The sequence below is a fragment of the Artemia franciscana genome, chromosome 15 (genome assembly GCF_032884065.1).
Source record: "Artemia franciscana chromosome 15, ASM3288406v1, whole genome shotgun sequence".
Taxonomy (NCBI): domain Eukaryota; kingdom Metazoa; phylum Arthropoda; class Branchiopoda; order Anostraca; family Artemiidae; genus Artemia; species Artemia franciscana.
The window spans coordinates 30663191-30679944 of record NC_088877.1 but is presented as its reverse complement, the minus strand read 5'-3'; the positions used below and the strand labels follow the sequence as shown (position 1 = coordinate 30679944).

Here is a 16754-nt window from a genome sequence, read left to right as displayed (position 1 = left end):
GCGTTCGATGGGATAATCCGACTATTCTCTGACGTCATGTGCATCTCATAAAACCCTTGGATTAGTCGGGTAAGTAATCGGACAAGTAAAAGAACACGGGGATGATTACCATGGGGGATACAGCACATTACAGATAATTCACCACTTTAATCAATCTGAAGGAGCTAAATAATGGACGCCACATAATTATCCCTTAATTATCTCTTATAATCTTTTTTTGTAAGTATAACATTTATAATTTAGTGTTACGAAGGAAACAGTCGAAGGCTTTATGGTCTCTGGAAGGTTTTCTAATATCTAACTCTATTGTGCCCTATTGAAATTTTTATATTGTTCACTGTCTGTTAAAAGGTTTCATCCCTATTTTGAACTGTTATACTTTCTCTGCCTTTAGTTCTGAAAATGCAATTTCTGTTATTTGAGTAGAATTTTGACCCATATCAATGTTTTTTTTTTTGTCAAAATTTAAGGAATGTATTAAAACCTTATAAAATGGAGTTGGGTAAAGTTATGAAGCTGAAAACAATTTTGTTATACTTCGATTAAGCAGAAAATATAGCCTATTTTGAAAGGTTTCACTTTTATAACACATATTTTTAAAGGTCAGGGCCCTCTAGAGAGAGAAAGAGTAGAGTTAGTTGCTTCAAAATACCTTCCCAGGACATACTTCAGTCTGTAGATTCATCCCTGAAAGTTTCATTTTCCAAACCTAAACCCTTTCTGAGATAGCAGGAAGTCAATTAACTAGAACTACCAAAAACTTTTCCCCAGAAAGCATTTCCTTTTCCAACCTACTGGAAAAAGTGGTTGCCCCAGAAACAATTCTGCCAACCATTTAGTTGATGAGTAACTTTTCACAAGAAAATTTTCCTTAATCAACTAGCTTTGGTAAAAATCTAAATCAAAGCTATAGATAGCCTATAAGCTACTTTAATAGGCTAGATTAACAGTTTGTCTGAATTTTAGAAGACACATAGGCTATGTATAAGTCTGGATGGAGGTAGCCTAGATCTGAGTAGGCCTATGCTGGGAAACCTCCTTTTGACAAATGGAAAAAAATAGCATATAGGCTTATATAAACTAGTTGACAAGTAATTTCTCCCCAACAACACTTTGTTTCCAACTAGCTAGAAACAAACATTGCACCAGAAAGTCATCAGTTAACTATCTATTTTTTTTTTTGCAGATTTTTTTAGGAATTTTTGACTTTTGCTGCTTTTTAAGTTTGAAAATATAAATTTTGTGCAACTTCATTTTCATGGTATAAAAACTATTCATTAATGTAAATACATATCAAAACAGATTGCCTGCATTTTCTAGGCCTATGTCTGAGAAAACTCATGCAAATAGCATAGTGCAACATGGAGGAATTCTTCTGAGGGTTAATTCTTCTTATCACTAACCCTGCAATAATTACAAATGAAGTTCTAGTCTGAACTGATAATGCTTGGGGGATGCCAAGTTAATGCTGGTTCCTGAGCTTTCAGACACACACTCCATTTGGGCTGTTCTTAGTCCAACTCAAATCTTAACTAAACCTCAAGTAATTTGTAATTTCTGTTTTAATATGTAAGTTGAACACTAATTTCTCCCCAGAAACACTTCTATTAACAATCTAGTTGTTGAGTTACTTCCCCAGAAATTTTTTTATTAACCAACTAACTGATGAAAAACTTTGCCGCAGAAAACAATTCCATTTCCAACTAGCTGGAAAAAGTGGTTGTCCTGGAAACAATTCTGTTAACCATCTAGTTTAGAATTAACTTTTCCTCACAAAAATTTTCATTAACCAACTACCTGATGACAGGAATACTTGAATTTTTGCTGCTTTCAAGTTTGAAATACAAAGTTTTGAAAGAGAGGCTATCCTTACATACTACTTGGAAAAATTGAAGTATTTAACATAATTGAAAAATTCAGGAAAATATAAAAATATGGGAAATTTTTGCAAGATTTTCATACAAAATATTCAATTTTTCTCTGTAGTTTTTGGGCATGTTCACCCTGTCATTACATAGTCATGGGTAAGAGGCAATTTGATGGCTAGCTTAATAAACTGGTGGTTAGTCACCCTGGTCAAGGATTGCATTGCATTTGGGGGCAGTTAAGAGTATAATTTAATACACATCATGAAAAATTTCTTGCCAAAGGAGCTTCCAATAAAAGTGGCAAAGGATAGCCTTTCCTGCTGAAAACAATTTTCATGTATTTATATTCTTCTTTTAAGCAGAAGATCTGTTTTGCAGGGTTTTACTGTTGTAGCACAAGGATTTTTAAAGGTCACTGCCCTCTAAATGGGAGAAGGAGTGGATATAGATGCTACAAAGTACCTTCACAGGAAATACTTTTGTTGGTAGGCCTATACCTGAAAGGTTCATTTTTGTGACCTAACCCCTTTCCAAGATAGCAAAAAATAGATAAGCTAGAATTTTACCCAATGTTAGTAGGCTAGCTCTACTCTTTATTATATCTCCAATTTTGGTAAATATATGACTGTCCAAGTTAATGACTTACCAATAAAGTGAATATGCCACTCAATACCTTTTTTTATGCTCATTATGAATAAAATAATTGTTTTGATTGCAATATTTAAATTTAGGCACTTTTTGAGCTCTAAAAAATGACAAAATTTTCAATTAAAGTATGAGTTATCAGTCCTTTTATGACAAAATAATACTACATTCTCTCTGTGCCAAAATTATTTATAATAAGGTTAGATTAGATCAAAAGGTGCTTAAATTTGAGTTTGAGGTAGAAAAAATTATGATGTTTGTAAAGAGCATAAAAAGACATTGAGTGGTATGTTCACTTTATTGGTGAATCAATAATATGGACAGTCATATATTTACCCCAATATCTTGGCAAAAGTAGAATTGAACCAAGGGAGTTACATTGATAATAAAATTATATATATATATATATATATATATATATATCATGAAAAGAGAAATCACCAATGCTACAGCACAAACACAAAAAAAAAAAAAAAAAAAAAAAAAAAAAAAAAAAAAAAAAAAAAAAAAAAAAAAAAAAAAAAAAAAGGAGACAGAAGGAGAAAAGGAAGACTGTTTTCCTAAATTAGTATATATATATATATATATATATATATATTCTGAGTGAAAGGAACTAAGGCTTTAAATATTCCTTTTGTTTGAGAATTATTCTTTTGCTTTTTCCTCTAGGTTTATTTGTGGTAGAAGACTTAAATTTTGCTTAACTCAGTGTTTCTAATTTCTTTTAGCCCCCTCAGGGAAGGGGGCTGGTCATCTAATTGGCTTTCAGAAGCTGATACTCCCATTTTGTATCTCCAATATCTAGTGATGATAGCCAAAATGATACCAATATTACTGTATCAGAGTCCCCAATCTCAAAGACTGATACCCAGCCAAATGATGATTTTCAGACAGTGTGCAGAAAACAGAAACATAAAAAGTCTTCTACAAGTTCTGAAATAATTGGAATCTCAAACTCAGTCCCAGCTGTGGAGATAAAGGACAAATTCATTATCCTCTTTTGCTTTTTCCTCTAGGTTTATTTGTGGTAGAAGACTTAAATTTTGCTTAACTCAGTGTTTCTAATTTCTTTTAGCCCCCTCAGGGAAGGGGGCTGGTCATCTAATTGGCTTTCAGAAGCTGATACTCCCATTTTGTATCTCCAATATCTAGTGATGATAGCCAAAATGATACCAATATTACTGTATCAGAGTCCCCAATCTCCAAGACTGATACCCAGCCAAATGATGATTTTCAGACAGTGTGCAGAAAACAGAAACATAAAAAGTCTTCTACAAGTTCTGAAATAATTGGAATCTCAAACTCAGTCCCAGCTGTGGAGATAAAGGACAAATTCATTATCCTTTTTACTTGAACAGTACAAGACCAATTTTCTATAAAAATATTGCTAACATTAGAAAGAATCTTTTCAAATCTGTTAAGATGCAGCTCCACTGTGAATGTAAGCAGAGATGGTTCACTTACAGTTATGTTCCTAGACAGAAATGAAGCCTGCAAAGCTCTTAACCTATATAAAATTGGCAATATCTGTAACATCTGACTGGTTGAAACCATGTCAAAAATACTCATTTTTTCAAAAATTGCCTTGGTTTTTCAATTTGGTCAGCTAAAAGCTCATAAAAATATACTAAGAAAAGCCTCTCCGATGCTCAAAATGTTTTATGCTTTGTCACTTATATGAGTACTGTTCTTTCTCTGAATTAGGGTGCCCCAATTGCTTTGATAATCACTCCTTGTATACAGAAAGTAGATGTATGAAGTTCCTACATGTACTAATTGTGATGATAATTATCAAAAAACATCACAATTTATGTCTATTTTTCATTCAATGGGCTAAAATTTTAAGGATTGCCCATCAACAAAATGTTCCTTTCCCTATAGCTACAATGGAGCTGGCCAAGCTCTACAAATTGGCATCAGCTCCAAGATCTAATGAGGCTAAGGAAGTGAATTTAGTCCTTCCTCCAAACCCCTGGCTACAGATCCCTAAAAACAACCAAAATCAGGCACTCCTACCTCTTATTGAGACTTCAATCCCACAGTTGGTTAAGGAGCAACCCAATGTTGTCAAAGGAAGTCCAGCCCTCCACAATCCTAGAACTAATCCTGAATCTTGGCCTGAAAGAGTAACAACTTCACCAAATTTTTCTAATCAAGCCAACACTATGCAAGATAGAGTTGGACCTCATATTTACAAATTTAATTAAATATGTTGTGTAAGTGGACCAAATCTTCCAATCAAATATGTCTAAAGCCAAAAAAGCAAGTATAACAAAAGGAATTATCAATTCTGTCAAAGTATCATGCATGTCACCTATTCAACTTCTTCTATGTTAGCTAAGGTGCAGATCCTATCTTTAAATTCAAATAAACTTGCTGCTATTATCCAATGTGCAAATGATAATAGAATTGTGAGTATTTGTCTACAAGAGACTAATCTGGATCAGTTCAAGGGAATCAAAATGTCTGGGTACAAGTGCTACAGGAAAGATATATCAAATAATAGAAAGGGATGGGGTGTTGCCATCTTTGTTCATGATTAAATCCTACATATTCAATTTTTAATTATCTACTGGGATGAAATTGATGTTGTAGGTATAATAATTACCCTAGCTAATGGTAATCATCTTGCCATAAAATCACTATATAACCCATGCGAGAGCAAGGACATCCAAAGTGTCCTGGAATCTGAACTATCAGGCGATTTTAATGCCCGTATCCCTCTCTGGGAACAATTAGCTGGTAGCAACAAAGCTGGAAAAGGAATAGAGTACATCTGGTCTAATTTTCCAGACACTTTGATTTTCACTACATTTAACTTCCAGACCAGGTATAACATTTCATCTAACTCTTTCTCAACTATAGATTTGTTTCTGGGTCCATCATCATATTATGATTCCAAAGGCAGCTGGTCCCTTTTTTGTGAGATACTAAAGGAAGTAGACTTTTCCTTTGTTTCTTCCAATTCTGATATGTTGTTGTTAATTATTAATGTCTCCTCTAGAAACTTCTGTTGAGACAATCTTCCTTGTTCCACACTTATCTCTTTGTTTATTGATGGGGCAGTCTGAAACAAACTTCATAATCTCTTTTCTCTCTGCCTTTTTTTTCAACAAACAATAATATAGAAATGATGCACAACAAACAATATATTCCCATCCACCCTCTTCAATATTTATTCCCTAATGCTAGAACATATCAAAATAATCCTTTCCATTTTTTTATAATTAATATAATGTAAAATCCTATCTAAAATCATGCATTCTACCACTTAATTTCACAAAATTCAAAAACATCATTATCATTTCTAGTCTTATAACATCATCATTGACCCCTATCCCAAGCATAAGACTAACATTGAGACTGCCTAGCTTTTCTCTTTGGTATAAAATTCTCATATCCCTTCTAAGTCTCTCATAAAAAAGACTCAATTAGATAGTGATTTACAGTCTCATTCTGCAAATTACAAGCTTTACAAGCAGGGCTATCAATTTTCCCAATCCTGAATGGTCTAGCATTAGTACTTAAATGACCTGATCAAAAACGGAATAACACATTACGGTTTCTCCTATTCAACTTACTATAAATTTTACTATCAAAGTGGTTATGTTTTTTCTGGGCTACAAGCTGATTGTGGATTAAATCCTTCAAAATTCCAAATCTTCTTTGTTTCAATCCTTGTCTGATTGATCTCAATTCCTTATATTCATCTCCCTCTACACAATCAAGGGGTTGTGCTGCTGCTATTTTTTGCATATTTATCAGTCATTTCGTTGCCTTGTATACCTATAGAATCTTAATAGTTCTGTTGTAGGATTTGATACATTACTACTAGTGCTCAATTGTTTTATTTTAGCTTTATGCTTCACCCTCCTCCCTTATATGTTGCTCTCTACTTCCCCCTCCTGTTTCTCTCATACGTTTTTCTCTACTTTCTTCTTTTGTGGTTTTGATTGTGTTTTGCGATTTGGCTCAAAATCATATATGAAACTCACTTTTTCCCTTCTGTTTCTAATACTATCCACTTATCATTTTTAGTTTTGATGCTGATATTGCTCCCGAGTTGTATGAGTATAAAATTGCTAAATCGAACGTCAAAAACTTGAAATCGAAAAAATCCAAAAGTCAAGGATTTTTGGATGAGGGATGCATGGATATTCTGCAAAATAGTAGCCCAGACTCAGACTCAGAAGGAGAGTTTGATTGTTGGTTCAAAAATTTGGTCCGAAAAATAAAATCAGAAAGTCAAGATTACGAGATTACTGGAGCGGTCCAAAGAATTAAACCCAGTGGTGAAGTCATGATTTGCAGTGAGTTTTTCTTTTCTTTTTTTTTGTCTGTATGCTATTTAATATTTTTCACTCATCTGTACTTTAGTTTTAATATCTAAAGGGGTTTCAGTTGGAAACAGCAGAAAGGTTGAAATAGTAAAACATTGTATTGGCCTATAAAAAAAAATGACTGGGAATAGTCAACCTGGACTTATTCTAGTCCAACAGTTCATGGTGAAGAAGTGTAAGTAAGGAGTGACTCGGCTCAATAGTAACCAAAAATCTAGAAAGCAGAATTTAAATATCAATAGATACACCAAAAAATTAGCTTATTATTTTGATTCATAATATGTAAGGTTAATCCAGCTTAGTGTTACCCATCAAAAGTTACAAGCCTGAGAAAATTTGCCTCATTTTTAAAATAGGGTACTGGCTATAGTCGCTTACCACCACCCCCAGAAATACTCCAAGTGGAATATACCCTCCCCCCTGGAGAATACCCCGTGAAAAATACCGACCCTACCCCGGAAAATACCCTCCGTGAAACATAATCCCCCAGAGAATACCCTCCGAAGAATAATCCCTGCAGAAAATAACCCACCCTCCCTTACTCAGAAAATCGGGTTTCCCAAATTTGAGAATTTTGTTTAAGTTGTGTTATTTTATTTCCGTTGAGAAGCCCTAAGGAAAGGGATAAAGAGGAAATTATATGCCATAAGAAACTTAAAAACTTAAGAAAAAGCGCAAATCCATTTTGTTGAAAAAACTTCCACATTAACTTCTACCACTTTTGGCAGTAACGGCCGCCAAATTAAAAAAAAAAAAATGAAGACAAAAATATTGGTGAAAAATCATGAAAAATAAGTTTAAAACATATCGCCACGAAAAGTTTAAGAAGGTTTACCTCCTTTGAAAGCATAGTTGACTTTGGGTTGAACCAATAAATTCTTATTATTTGAGTTTTTGCGGGTGAAAGCGTTGTCAAATTTTACAAGTTAGTTTTCTTATTTTGCAATTGTGAAACTACCACAATTCACAATTAATAAATAGAAAAAAAATTATTTGAATTTATTTCTACCCATTTTTGGCTTAATCTAGCTCTACTTTTCTTTGGAAAACATGGTTTATGGAAAAAAATTAAATTAATTTCTGTTTATTTTTCATTAGCAGTAATCAATAAAAATTTTTCCACAAAATAACTTTCTCAAAGCTAAAAATCTCAGGAAATTGTTATTTCCTGAGAAGGAGATGTTATATGAAAGTCTCTGGAGATGTTATATTGATTGTAATTTGTCTTGGAAGAAGCAGGGTGAAATAGTGTCGGCAAAAGCAGCTAGAGGATTGGGAGTGATGAGGAGGCTGGAAAAAGTGTTCCCGGTAGCAGTTGTCAAATTGTTATACAGTGCTATTGTTCACCCTTACATCACGCACGGTTGTTCTGTTTGGGCAAGTAATTTCGTGAGAAATTATAAAAGAACCCAAATAATACAAAACAAAGCACTGCGTCTCATAGCAGAATTTCAAAACTTTCAGAATACTGCGGAGTGTTTTAGAAATAATGATATTTTGAATATAAGCGAGCTACGTGATTACCAGCTAGCGATTATTGTTTTTCAAAGTGTAAATAAGTTAAGCCCTGAACACTTTTATGATTTTTTTTTAAACTAACTCGTTTTATCACCCTTATTTTACCTGGAATTCGGAGTATTTGACTCACGAGAGAAGAAATACAACAAGAGCAGGATTTGTTCTCAGGAACATAGTATTTTATCGTTGAATTCAATTTGCTCTCTGATCATTCCTTGAAAGTTAAACTTGATATCAAAAGCTGTTCGTGGCATGTTGTCTTTTGACAACTGTCTTTTGACAATTTGTTCGGGATTTATCTCAACATGCACCGAAGGTTTCAGCTTTATACTCTAAAGCAATTCTTGTTATATTATAGGTTCATCATTTTGACGAAATGGATGCACATAGTGTCTTTCGATTTAGTTTAGAATCCTCCCCCAGCATCCTCTGAAAGCGTCTACTAAATACTCTTAGCCGCTCTTGATATTTTGCAGACGCGCCCTTTCGACTACTTAGGTGTATATAGTATACTTTGATTTTGTTCGACACCATCCTCACCAATGATTGAAGGTTTCAACTTAATACCCTTAGAAATTACGAAGATATTGCAGATGTGCTCTTTTGACTTCCTGGATACACATATATTCTTATGATTCAGTTCGATTTTCTTCTCAACCTTCTCCTTAAAGTTTAAACTTAAAACCCCTAGCTGCTCAGTTATTGTATACTAGCCATTTTGACAATCATGATATTAGTCTACTTTTAGTCTACTTTCATGTTTAATTCCTGGTCTGACATGTTGAGAGCCAAAGTAATTGGACAATATCAACGCGGTAGCTCCCGAAAATGTCTGGGACAGCACTGCAACGCAACTTTGACCATGACTGGGGTCTCATTCGGAACCGGTTTTAGACTGATTGGAAACCAGTAACATCTAGTTTGCCTCGTGGGTTGGACCTCACTTCCTCAAGGCCATGGTCACACAACAGTTGCACGCACAATCAGTTAGCAATGCTAGTCTCAAAACAGTTGCCCCGTGGCCGCTGGGCCCTAGTCGCTCCTGAGCCGTTCTTGATAGTGCAAATGCGTCTTTCTTACGACCTTGTTACACGTAGTACACCTTCCTGACTCTCATACAGTTCACCACCCTTCTCACCATCCCCGAAGACCTCACTAAATTTGATTTCCAAGGATTTCAATAAAAGGGGTGCCAGAATTGGTAATAAGTAAAATACGCTTAGCTATATATATATATATATATATATATATATATTGTATAATATATTAGTTCTTCGTCACTTTTTCGATGGTTTTTATCTCCGTGGGGCTCTTAGAAAATGTAAATTTTTTAAATCACACCTTATCTACCCATGTAAGTTTTTGCCCAGAAAATTTCTTTTCCGCCAAAAACTAATCCATGCTACCCCCGCCCCTCCTTAGGTAGTGCTCATTTTCACATTTAGCATTTATCTTTTATTGACTAATTCAGTCTTTAGGAACACATTTGTATCTGTGCTTTTCCTATATCACAAAATGTTCCAGGAAAGTCTAAAAGGATTTGTTAATAGCAAGCATAATTATATGTGAAGAAAAAAGGTCTTGACCAGACATCGCAACCATCTCGAGGTTTTCGCTCTTGTAATGTATTTAGCCAGTCTTCAAAATGTATCCTTTTATAAATTTTTTAGTTCGGAAAAACATATTGTCTATTGTCTGCAAATGATTGACTTCTCTTTTCTTTTCTAGATAATGAAGTAGCTGGGCAGTAAATTTCGGAAAGTAAATTTCTCTGTAAAAGCCTGTTCTCTGTTGCATTCGTCTTTTTGTGTATAGACGCTTATATTTACATAAAAAGACAGTGCAGCAGAACTGGTTTCTTATAATTTTAAAGTTTAAATAAAAAAAACAAGGGTTCTAAACCTCAAGTTAAATAGAATCTTAGTAAAATTTGCGTATATTTTTTTTTGTTCCCCTTTTTATATTTTACCAAAAAAAAATAGAACCCTCAAAAAATTTTTAATCAATTTTGCTTCAATTTTTTGCTCATCCTTCACCTAACGAATTTACTGCTCATTGAAGCTGTGCAATTATGTGGCCTCTGCTCCTGCCAAAGAACCTCTTCCTAACTCAACATACAACAACATTTTATATTTTATATTTTAATATAAATTTAATCAATAAAATATTGTTTCTTTGTATTCTTGCAAACTGCTTGTTGTTCTTCGAGCTAGGCATAGTTCATAGGGACGGAGTACAAGATAGAGAAAATTAAAATAAATACATAACTATGTTTATCAAAACAATTTATGAAGAGCACTTACTATACACGAACAACTATTGTATACTTTCAACTTTAAGCATCCCCTTTTAAGAAGGGATGCCATGAAGGAAAAGTGATATTGTGGTTATGTTTCAAAAACAGTTTCGACAGACCTATTTTGGGCCCGCCATTTTATATTTGCGGATTAATGCTAAACTTAAAAAATGTAGCTAGGACTTTTTTATATATAGAGTGAACCTGATAAAAGTAGGAAAGGGGATCTTGCTTGTCCAAAAACCCCATTGCCAGGGTTTACTGTATCTATGTGCTTACTAATGGCGAAGTAATAATAATCATAAAATGACTAAAATAATTCATTCTTTCAAATATATTGACCATCGGGTAAAGAATAATTTCAATTGAAAATATATTGCGTATTCATTGAAGAGGCAATGCTACTAATTGTTTTGGGGAGTTAAATGAGGGTTCCACAACTCATATTAATGGCCTTTTCCGTTTCTTTTTGTGCTGGATTTCTTCATTCAATTTAGTCTGTTTGGTTTAAGATTGTTAACTTAGAGGATTCGACTTATGCCCGCTCTGATCTCAAAAATTGTGTCTTTTCTTTCGCAAAAATGCATCGTTTTCATGCATTGAATTTTTAAATCAAATAACAGTGTATACAGTACTTTTGCGTTGACGATAGCTTCTGGTCTATGGATGTGCATCCTAACCCCAAAAAACCTTTGGGCGTTTTCATGAGTATCTAGGCTTGTATGAGAAGCCTAGAGGAAACTTTTATGAACCTAGTAAAATTATTGAAGAAGAATTTTTATCGTCCTTCAAAAGAACTATGCAGTAAGGTCGTGGAAATATGGCATATATTTCATGACATTTTACAAAATGTTGAAGATTAGCAAAAAAATTTATAAAACGCCTTTTAAACCGTCGATTGTTGAAAAGACGCTATACTTTTGACTGTGGGGGAGACCTGTACTTAACGCTTTCGGTCTCTAAAACTCATGAAAATTTGGTTATAATAGATTTTGAGTTGATTGTAAATCGAAAGTAACTCTAGAACAAAAGAGGTTATAGCATTAAGCGTTAATTATTTATAGCATAAGTGCAACAGCATTTTTCATAAGCTTGCTCTTTGGGAAACAAGTTCTTTCTGCTGTTGTAATTGAAAATACCCTTTATAACAATTTTTTGGCCGATTCGAGATATAAGGCTCAACCCCTTTTCATAGATTGTTGGCAACAGTAGTATTTTTTTAGTAATGACTTTAGTGCAATCAGGCTTTCTAAACATAGGAATTGACTATGCCTTGTGAGGTGTTTCTTTACCTACCGTAATGGTGATACTAGTATATAGCTAGTAAGAATGGTGGGTACTCAGAAGAATATCCATTGACACCCTGTTATATCTCTAGAAGCCGTATTATTAATCTTTTGGAGGAGTATAAACAGCTTTCTATGAGCTCTGCAGAACACGGGCATTCATTTTTGGGAACAAGCTTTGTGTAAAATTTGCAGAGAAGTATAATTGAGATGGATGGCATTGTGTCCATAGAAGGTATAATTTCACCATGCTTTCTTGCCCAGAAGGAACAAACCCATTCGAGAATATCTACCGCTTGAATGGATTGTGAAAATATATTTTTGAGGAGATGGAATTAATCAATATTCTTTATAGCTTTACCTCCAAAGATGAAACCAGGGTGTTGCACGATCTTTGACTGACTAACTGATTTTTTTGTGTGTTCTCTCTGTCTTTGATTTTTGGAAACTGACCCTCTTGGCAATAGATCACTTTTCTGTCTCCACAAGATATACCTGTGGGTACCGGGAAATCTAGGTTGTGTCTCCATATCTAAGGACATTTGTCAGTATCAGTAAAAAAGTATAGAGAATTCTTTACCTCAAAATAGCGTCGATCTGAAAACACTGTCAATTAGTCCAATCTGTTTTAATGTATTGCACCTTGCATACGGTAAAGCCCTGCTTGTCCATAAATGTGGTCATGATAAAAGTTGAAAAAATCAAAGAGAAAGTGTTCTCCACTAATATTTAATATTTGCACCATAATGCATTTTAAATTACATAAGCCGATTTTTTTTTCTGTTGACAAGATTATTACCTGCCCTTTAAATAAAAATGGTTAATGGCCTCTTTTGAATTATATTATTGAAAACAGGAAGTTTTGCATAAAAAGCAAAAAGTTCAAACCAAACGAGAACCAAAAAGTAAAATCCAAAAGATTTTGCATAAACTCTTAGTTTGAGCAAAATAATTTTGATAAATCAAGCAGAAATCCATAAGAGAAGGAAACTTAAAATGATGAAAAATGAAAAGAGTGAATGAAAGCAAGCTTAGAATGAACGTAAGTTGCCGTAAGTAAGGGTGATGATGTCTAGTGCGGGCTAATCAACAAAAAGCTTCAAAAATCCTCAGAAAAACCGGTAATTTAAGGCATTACTTAAAGTTTATTTTAGCTCTTTGGATGCAAGTTTCGAGTAGGGACTATAAGAATGATTGATAAAACCCAGCAGATTAAATACGATTTTACGTTTTACTCTGACACAATCTTCCTATATTAGCTGTCTTACAAAACAAAATTGAGTCTTCGTCAGTATGGATATATACACTGTCTGTGTCAACTAGAATTTCCCTGTGGACATTGAGATTGGCAAAGCCATTTAGCCTACTTTCAGACGTCACGTTTCTTAGGTATGTCTTGATTCTCCGAAGTGTAAAAGGAGCGCTCTGTTGTGCTGGTCGATACAGGTATAGTGATTAAAATATTAACTAAGATATGGATGTTGGGAGAGATTGCTTTGCCAAAAATATTTAGAAAATCAGTTGCATTGACATGGTGTGCCTTGTTCCGTTAGAGAAATTTTTGCCAAATTTTTCTTTCCGCCATCAAACGTTTAAGGTGTTGTTTTCCAAATCTTCTTCATAAATTTCGATCAACTTCAAAAATGGCTCTTTCATCTCTTTACTTTCTTCACTATTCTGTGGATAAGTATGAAGCAAACAGTGAAACCCTTTTAAAATATTCTTGTGCTTTAAGAGACGTTCTTCTATAAAGTTTTATACTTTCAATCCAGAAGATAAATAAGTTAATTCTTTAAAATTGTTCTGTGCTTTCGGCTGAGACATTTCTTCTTTGTATCTGCCTGTCTACAATCCTTGTTACACTAATTGTAGTTCCATTCTTTTTGGCCAAATTTCCATTCAATTTGGCCAAAGAAAATAAAATCAGTGAAAAATAGAATCTTAAACTTTATTTTGCCGTGGGGGGAGGGAAGGTGTCAGCACGCCATAAGTTGAACACCCTACGAATCGTGCATGTTGTTTCAATATCTTTGCGGGGTGTCCATATTGCTGATGGACGGGTTCTCTTTAGTAACAAACGTAGTGAGAGCCAATTCAAGTTTTGTTCCACTTTCTTTTTGTAGCTCTTTAATGTTAACAATGCTTGATATAGCAACAGGGCCCTTGACTGATACCTAGTGCTTTGCTCAATCTTTGACAAATTTTTTAAGGCCTACTACCGCTCTATCTTGATAGGTCCATAGAACTTGCTTGTTTACTGAACTAAGTATTTACAGTATACATTACAATATAATACTCTTCTGATCTTGTCAAGTGCCTGACAAAAGGCTCTTTAGAAGGGCAGTGCAGTAGACGTGAAACAAATATACCCTCCTTCAAAATATGATTCAATCCAAATTTCAATTTTCAACCCATCAACTAACAGTGGTCCCCCAATTACCTAAAAAAAAATTCACTTAATACCAATCTATTAGCTTTATACAAGTTCATAATATTTCCTTTTTCCATTTCAAACACCATAATTAGTTAAGGCCTTTTCATTGTAGTTGCCCTGAAAAATTAAAAAAATACACCAGCTTTGCCTGAAAAACTTTATTAAAGACACGGCTGAATGTGAACATTGCCTTTGCTTTTGAAATTTATTCTGCTTTTCAACTGGCTGCAAACTACCACGTTTTCTTATATTTTCTCATGCTGTCGATAAATGAGTTTCTTAAATTGAAATTGTTGGAACTCAAATAAGGAGAAATAATATGTAAAAATATTGTACAGATATGTAAGTTTCTGAACCGTCTCTATTTGACAATTTTAATTTTTAAAATTAAAAATTTTAAATAATAATTTTGCACAAAAAAAAAATCTTATTTGAGCCATGATTTCAATGAGGCTTTTCCAGGAAAAGACTTCGCGCTTCTGATTTTTTTTTTTTTTCCTTTTTTTTTCTTAGAAACAGCGGATTTGAAAATTGTTTCCACTCAACCAATTTTGCCTAAGAAAGCTATAATAAAGAAAGGTCAGTTCTTGGAATTCTATTTTTTTTTTTTTTTTTTTTTTGTCCTGTTGCCTTGCATTGTCTTGCTTTGCCTGCTTGGTCTCCGAACTTATTTAAGAAAACGCTCTAGTATGTTACTTTAAAAATCTAACCCAAAATACTACTCGAATCTTATTAGAAACTATATAGGATTAATCAAAATATAGCTCATGCTTTGTATACAAAATATTTTGTTGCTAAACTCCAATTTAGCTCAGGTTCGTTTTGATGGAAATTGGCATTAGGGCATTGTCAATAGTCCTTATCGAATTTACTTGTTATGGCACTTGGTATTAACCAAGTGACATATAGCAATCGCCAATTCTGTCGGTCTGTCTGTCGGTCCCGGTTTTGCTACTTTAGGCCAGGGCTGCCAAATTTTTTCTAAGGAGGGTGTCATATTTTTTCCGAAAATGTGCTTTTTGTGTCTTCTCAGATTTCATGTGTCACAAAATGTGTCATTTTTTTGCTACAAGTGGTATCATATTTAAGTGTCAAATCTTTATTTAGAGTTTTGAATACATAATCTTTTCCAAATCAGTTCAAAAAGGAGTAAACTTATCCTTAAACTATTATCTTGGGACCGAGACGTTTTTATGGCGTCATGAAAGTAATAGGAACATTCGATTAGATTAATGTTAAACACTATGAATTTGTGTCTGGGTGGCCAACGAGGCAAGTTTACATTTATTAAAGTTTTAGTGACAATCAATTCCGACAGTAAATTAAAGGCTTTTCGCATGACGTCGAAATCGTAATCGGCTAAGCTTTAGTTGACACCTTTGAAAATGGAAAAATACAAGACCACAGTAGGTGCGTTTGAGTTTTTTAGTTTGCGAGCAAAACTTGTCCGAGACCTGGATTCAATCGAGAAGAAATTCGTAAAAATGAAGTATAACGCCTGAACACGCTTCTTTTTGTTTTAACATGCTTTGTGCCTACTTTTCTTCTCTTGTACAGCATGTCACTTTGACTCGGCAATCGGAACTTAGTTCCCAGAAAAAATAGTTCCAACTATCTGTTTATCAACTTGTCTGTGGTTCATTGTGCCCTCATTGAAGCTTAGCTTGAACCAACAATACTACTAAGCCGTCTTCCTATCTTAATGGTTACAATCGTACTTCTAATTGACCTAGAGGCCGAGGAAAAATGTAAGCCAAAATCAGTCGCATATTTGTACTACAAAATACAGACGAATACCAGATATATAAGCACTGAACAACTTAGTAACCTCTCACACACAAACCCCTCTCCCCAGAACTTCAAGTATTTTCAACCCTGGCTATATCTAGGGCTCATTGGTCTCTTCTTCTTTCTCCTTGTACCAGGCCATAAAGTTCTTCCGCGTATCGGACGGAATTTCCCAGTCGTGCACGGTTCCTGTGGTATGAGAGACCAGCTGCTTTTCATGCATCAGTGAGTCTATCGTGTCGAAAAGTAGACTGTTCCTGAGTTTTGTCTTTATATTTGATAGAACTGAAAATTGACGTTCTGCAGGTGCACTGGAATACGGAACAGCACACAGATTTAGCATGAAAAGGGACAGCTCTTTGAACTGTTACTTGCCTTGAGCATCTTTCGTATTCAATAACGTGTTCCAAAAGGACATTTCAGTTCCCATGGTTCTGATAATCTCATCCCTGCTCACTCATCAAGATCTACTGAGTCTCTATTACATCCCTTGACCTTTCTACTTCACCTTCATGTTTCCCAAGTAAGCTGCTGAACCGACCAGTCAGTCCCACTAGAGTGTCAACTTTTCCACTTAAA

General features: G+C 34.3%; 1 long non-coding RNA gene across 1 annotated transcript; it reads left to right on the top strand.

The window, feature by feature from the left end:
* The first annotated feature begins 100 nt into the window (after nucleotides 1-100).
* On the top strand, nucleotides 101-10561 carry LOC136036332 (uncharacterized). The gene is made up of 3 exons (XR_010619704.1): nucleotides 101-219; nucleotides 6552-6823; nucleotides 10100-10561. It is a non-coding gene; the product is annotated as an uncharacterized LOC136036332 (long non-coding RNA).
* The last annotated feature ends 6193 nt before the right edge of the window (nucleotides 10562-16754 follow it).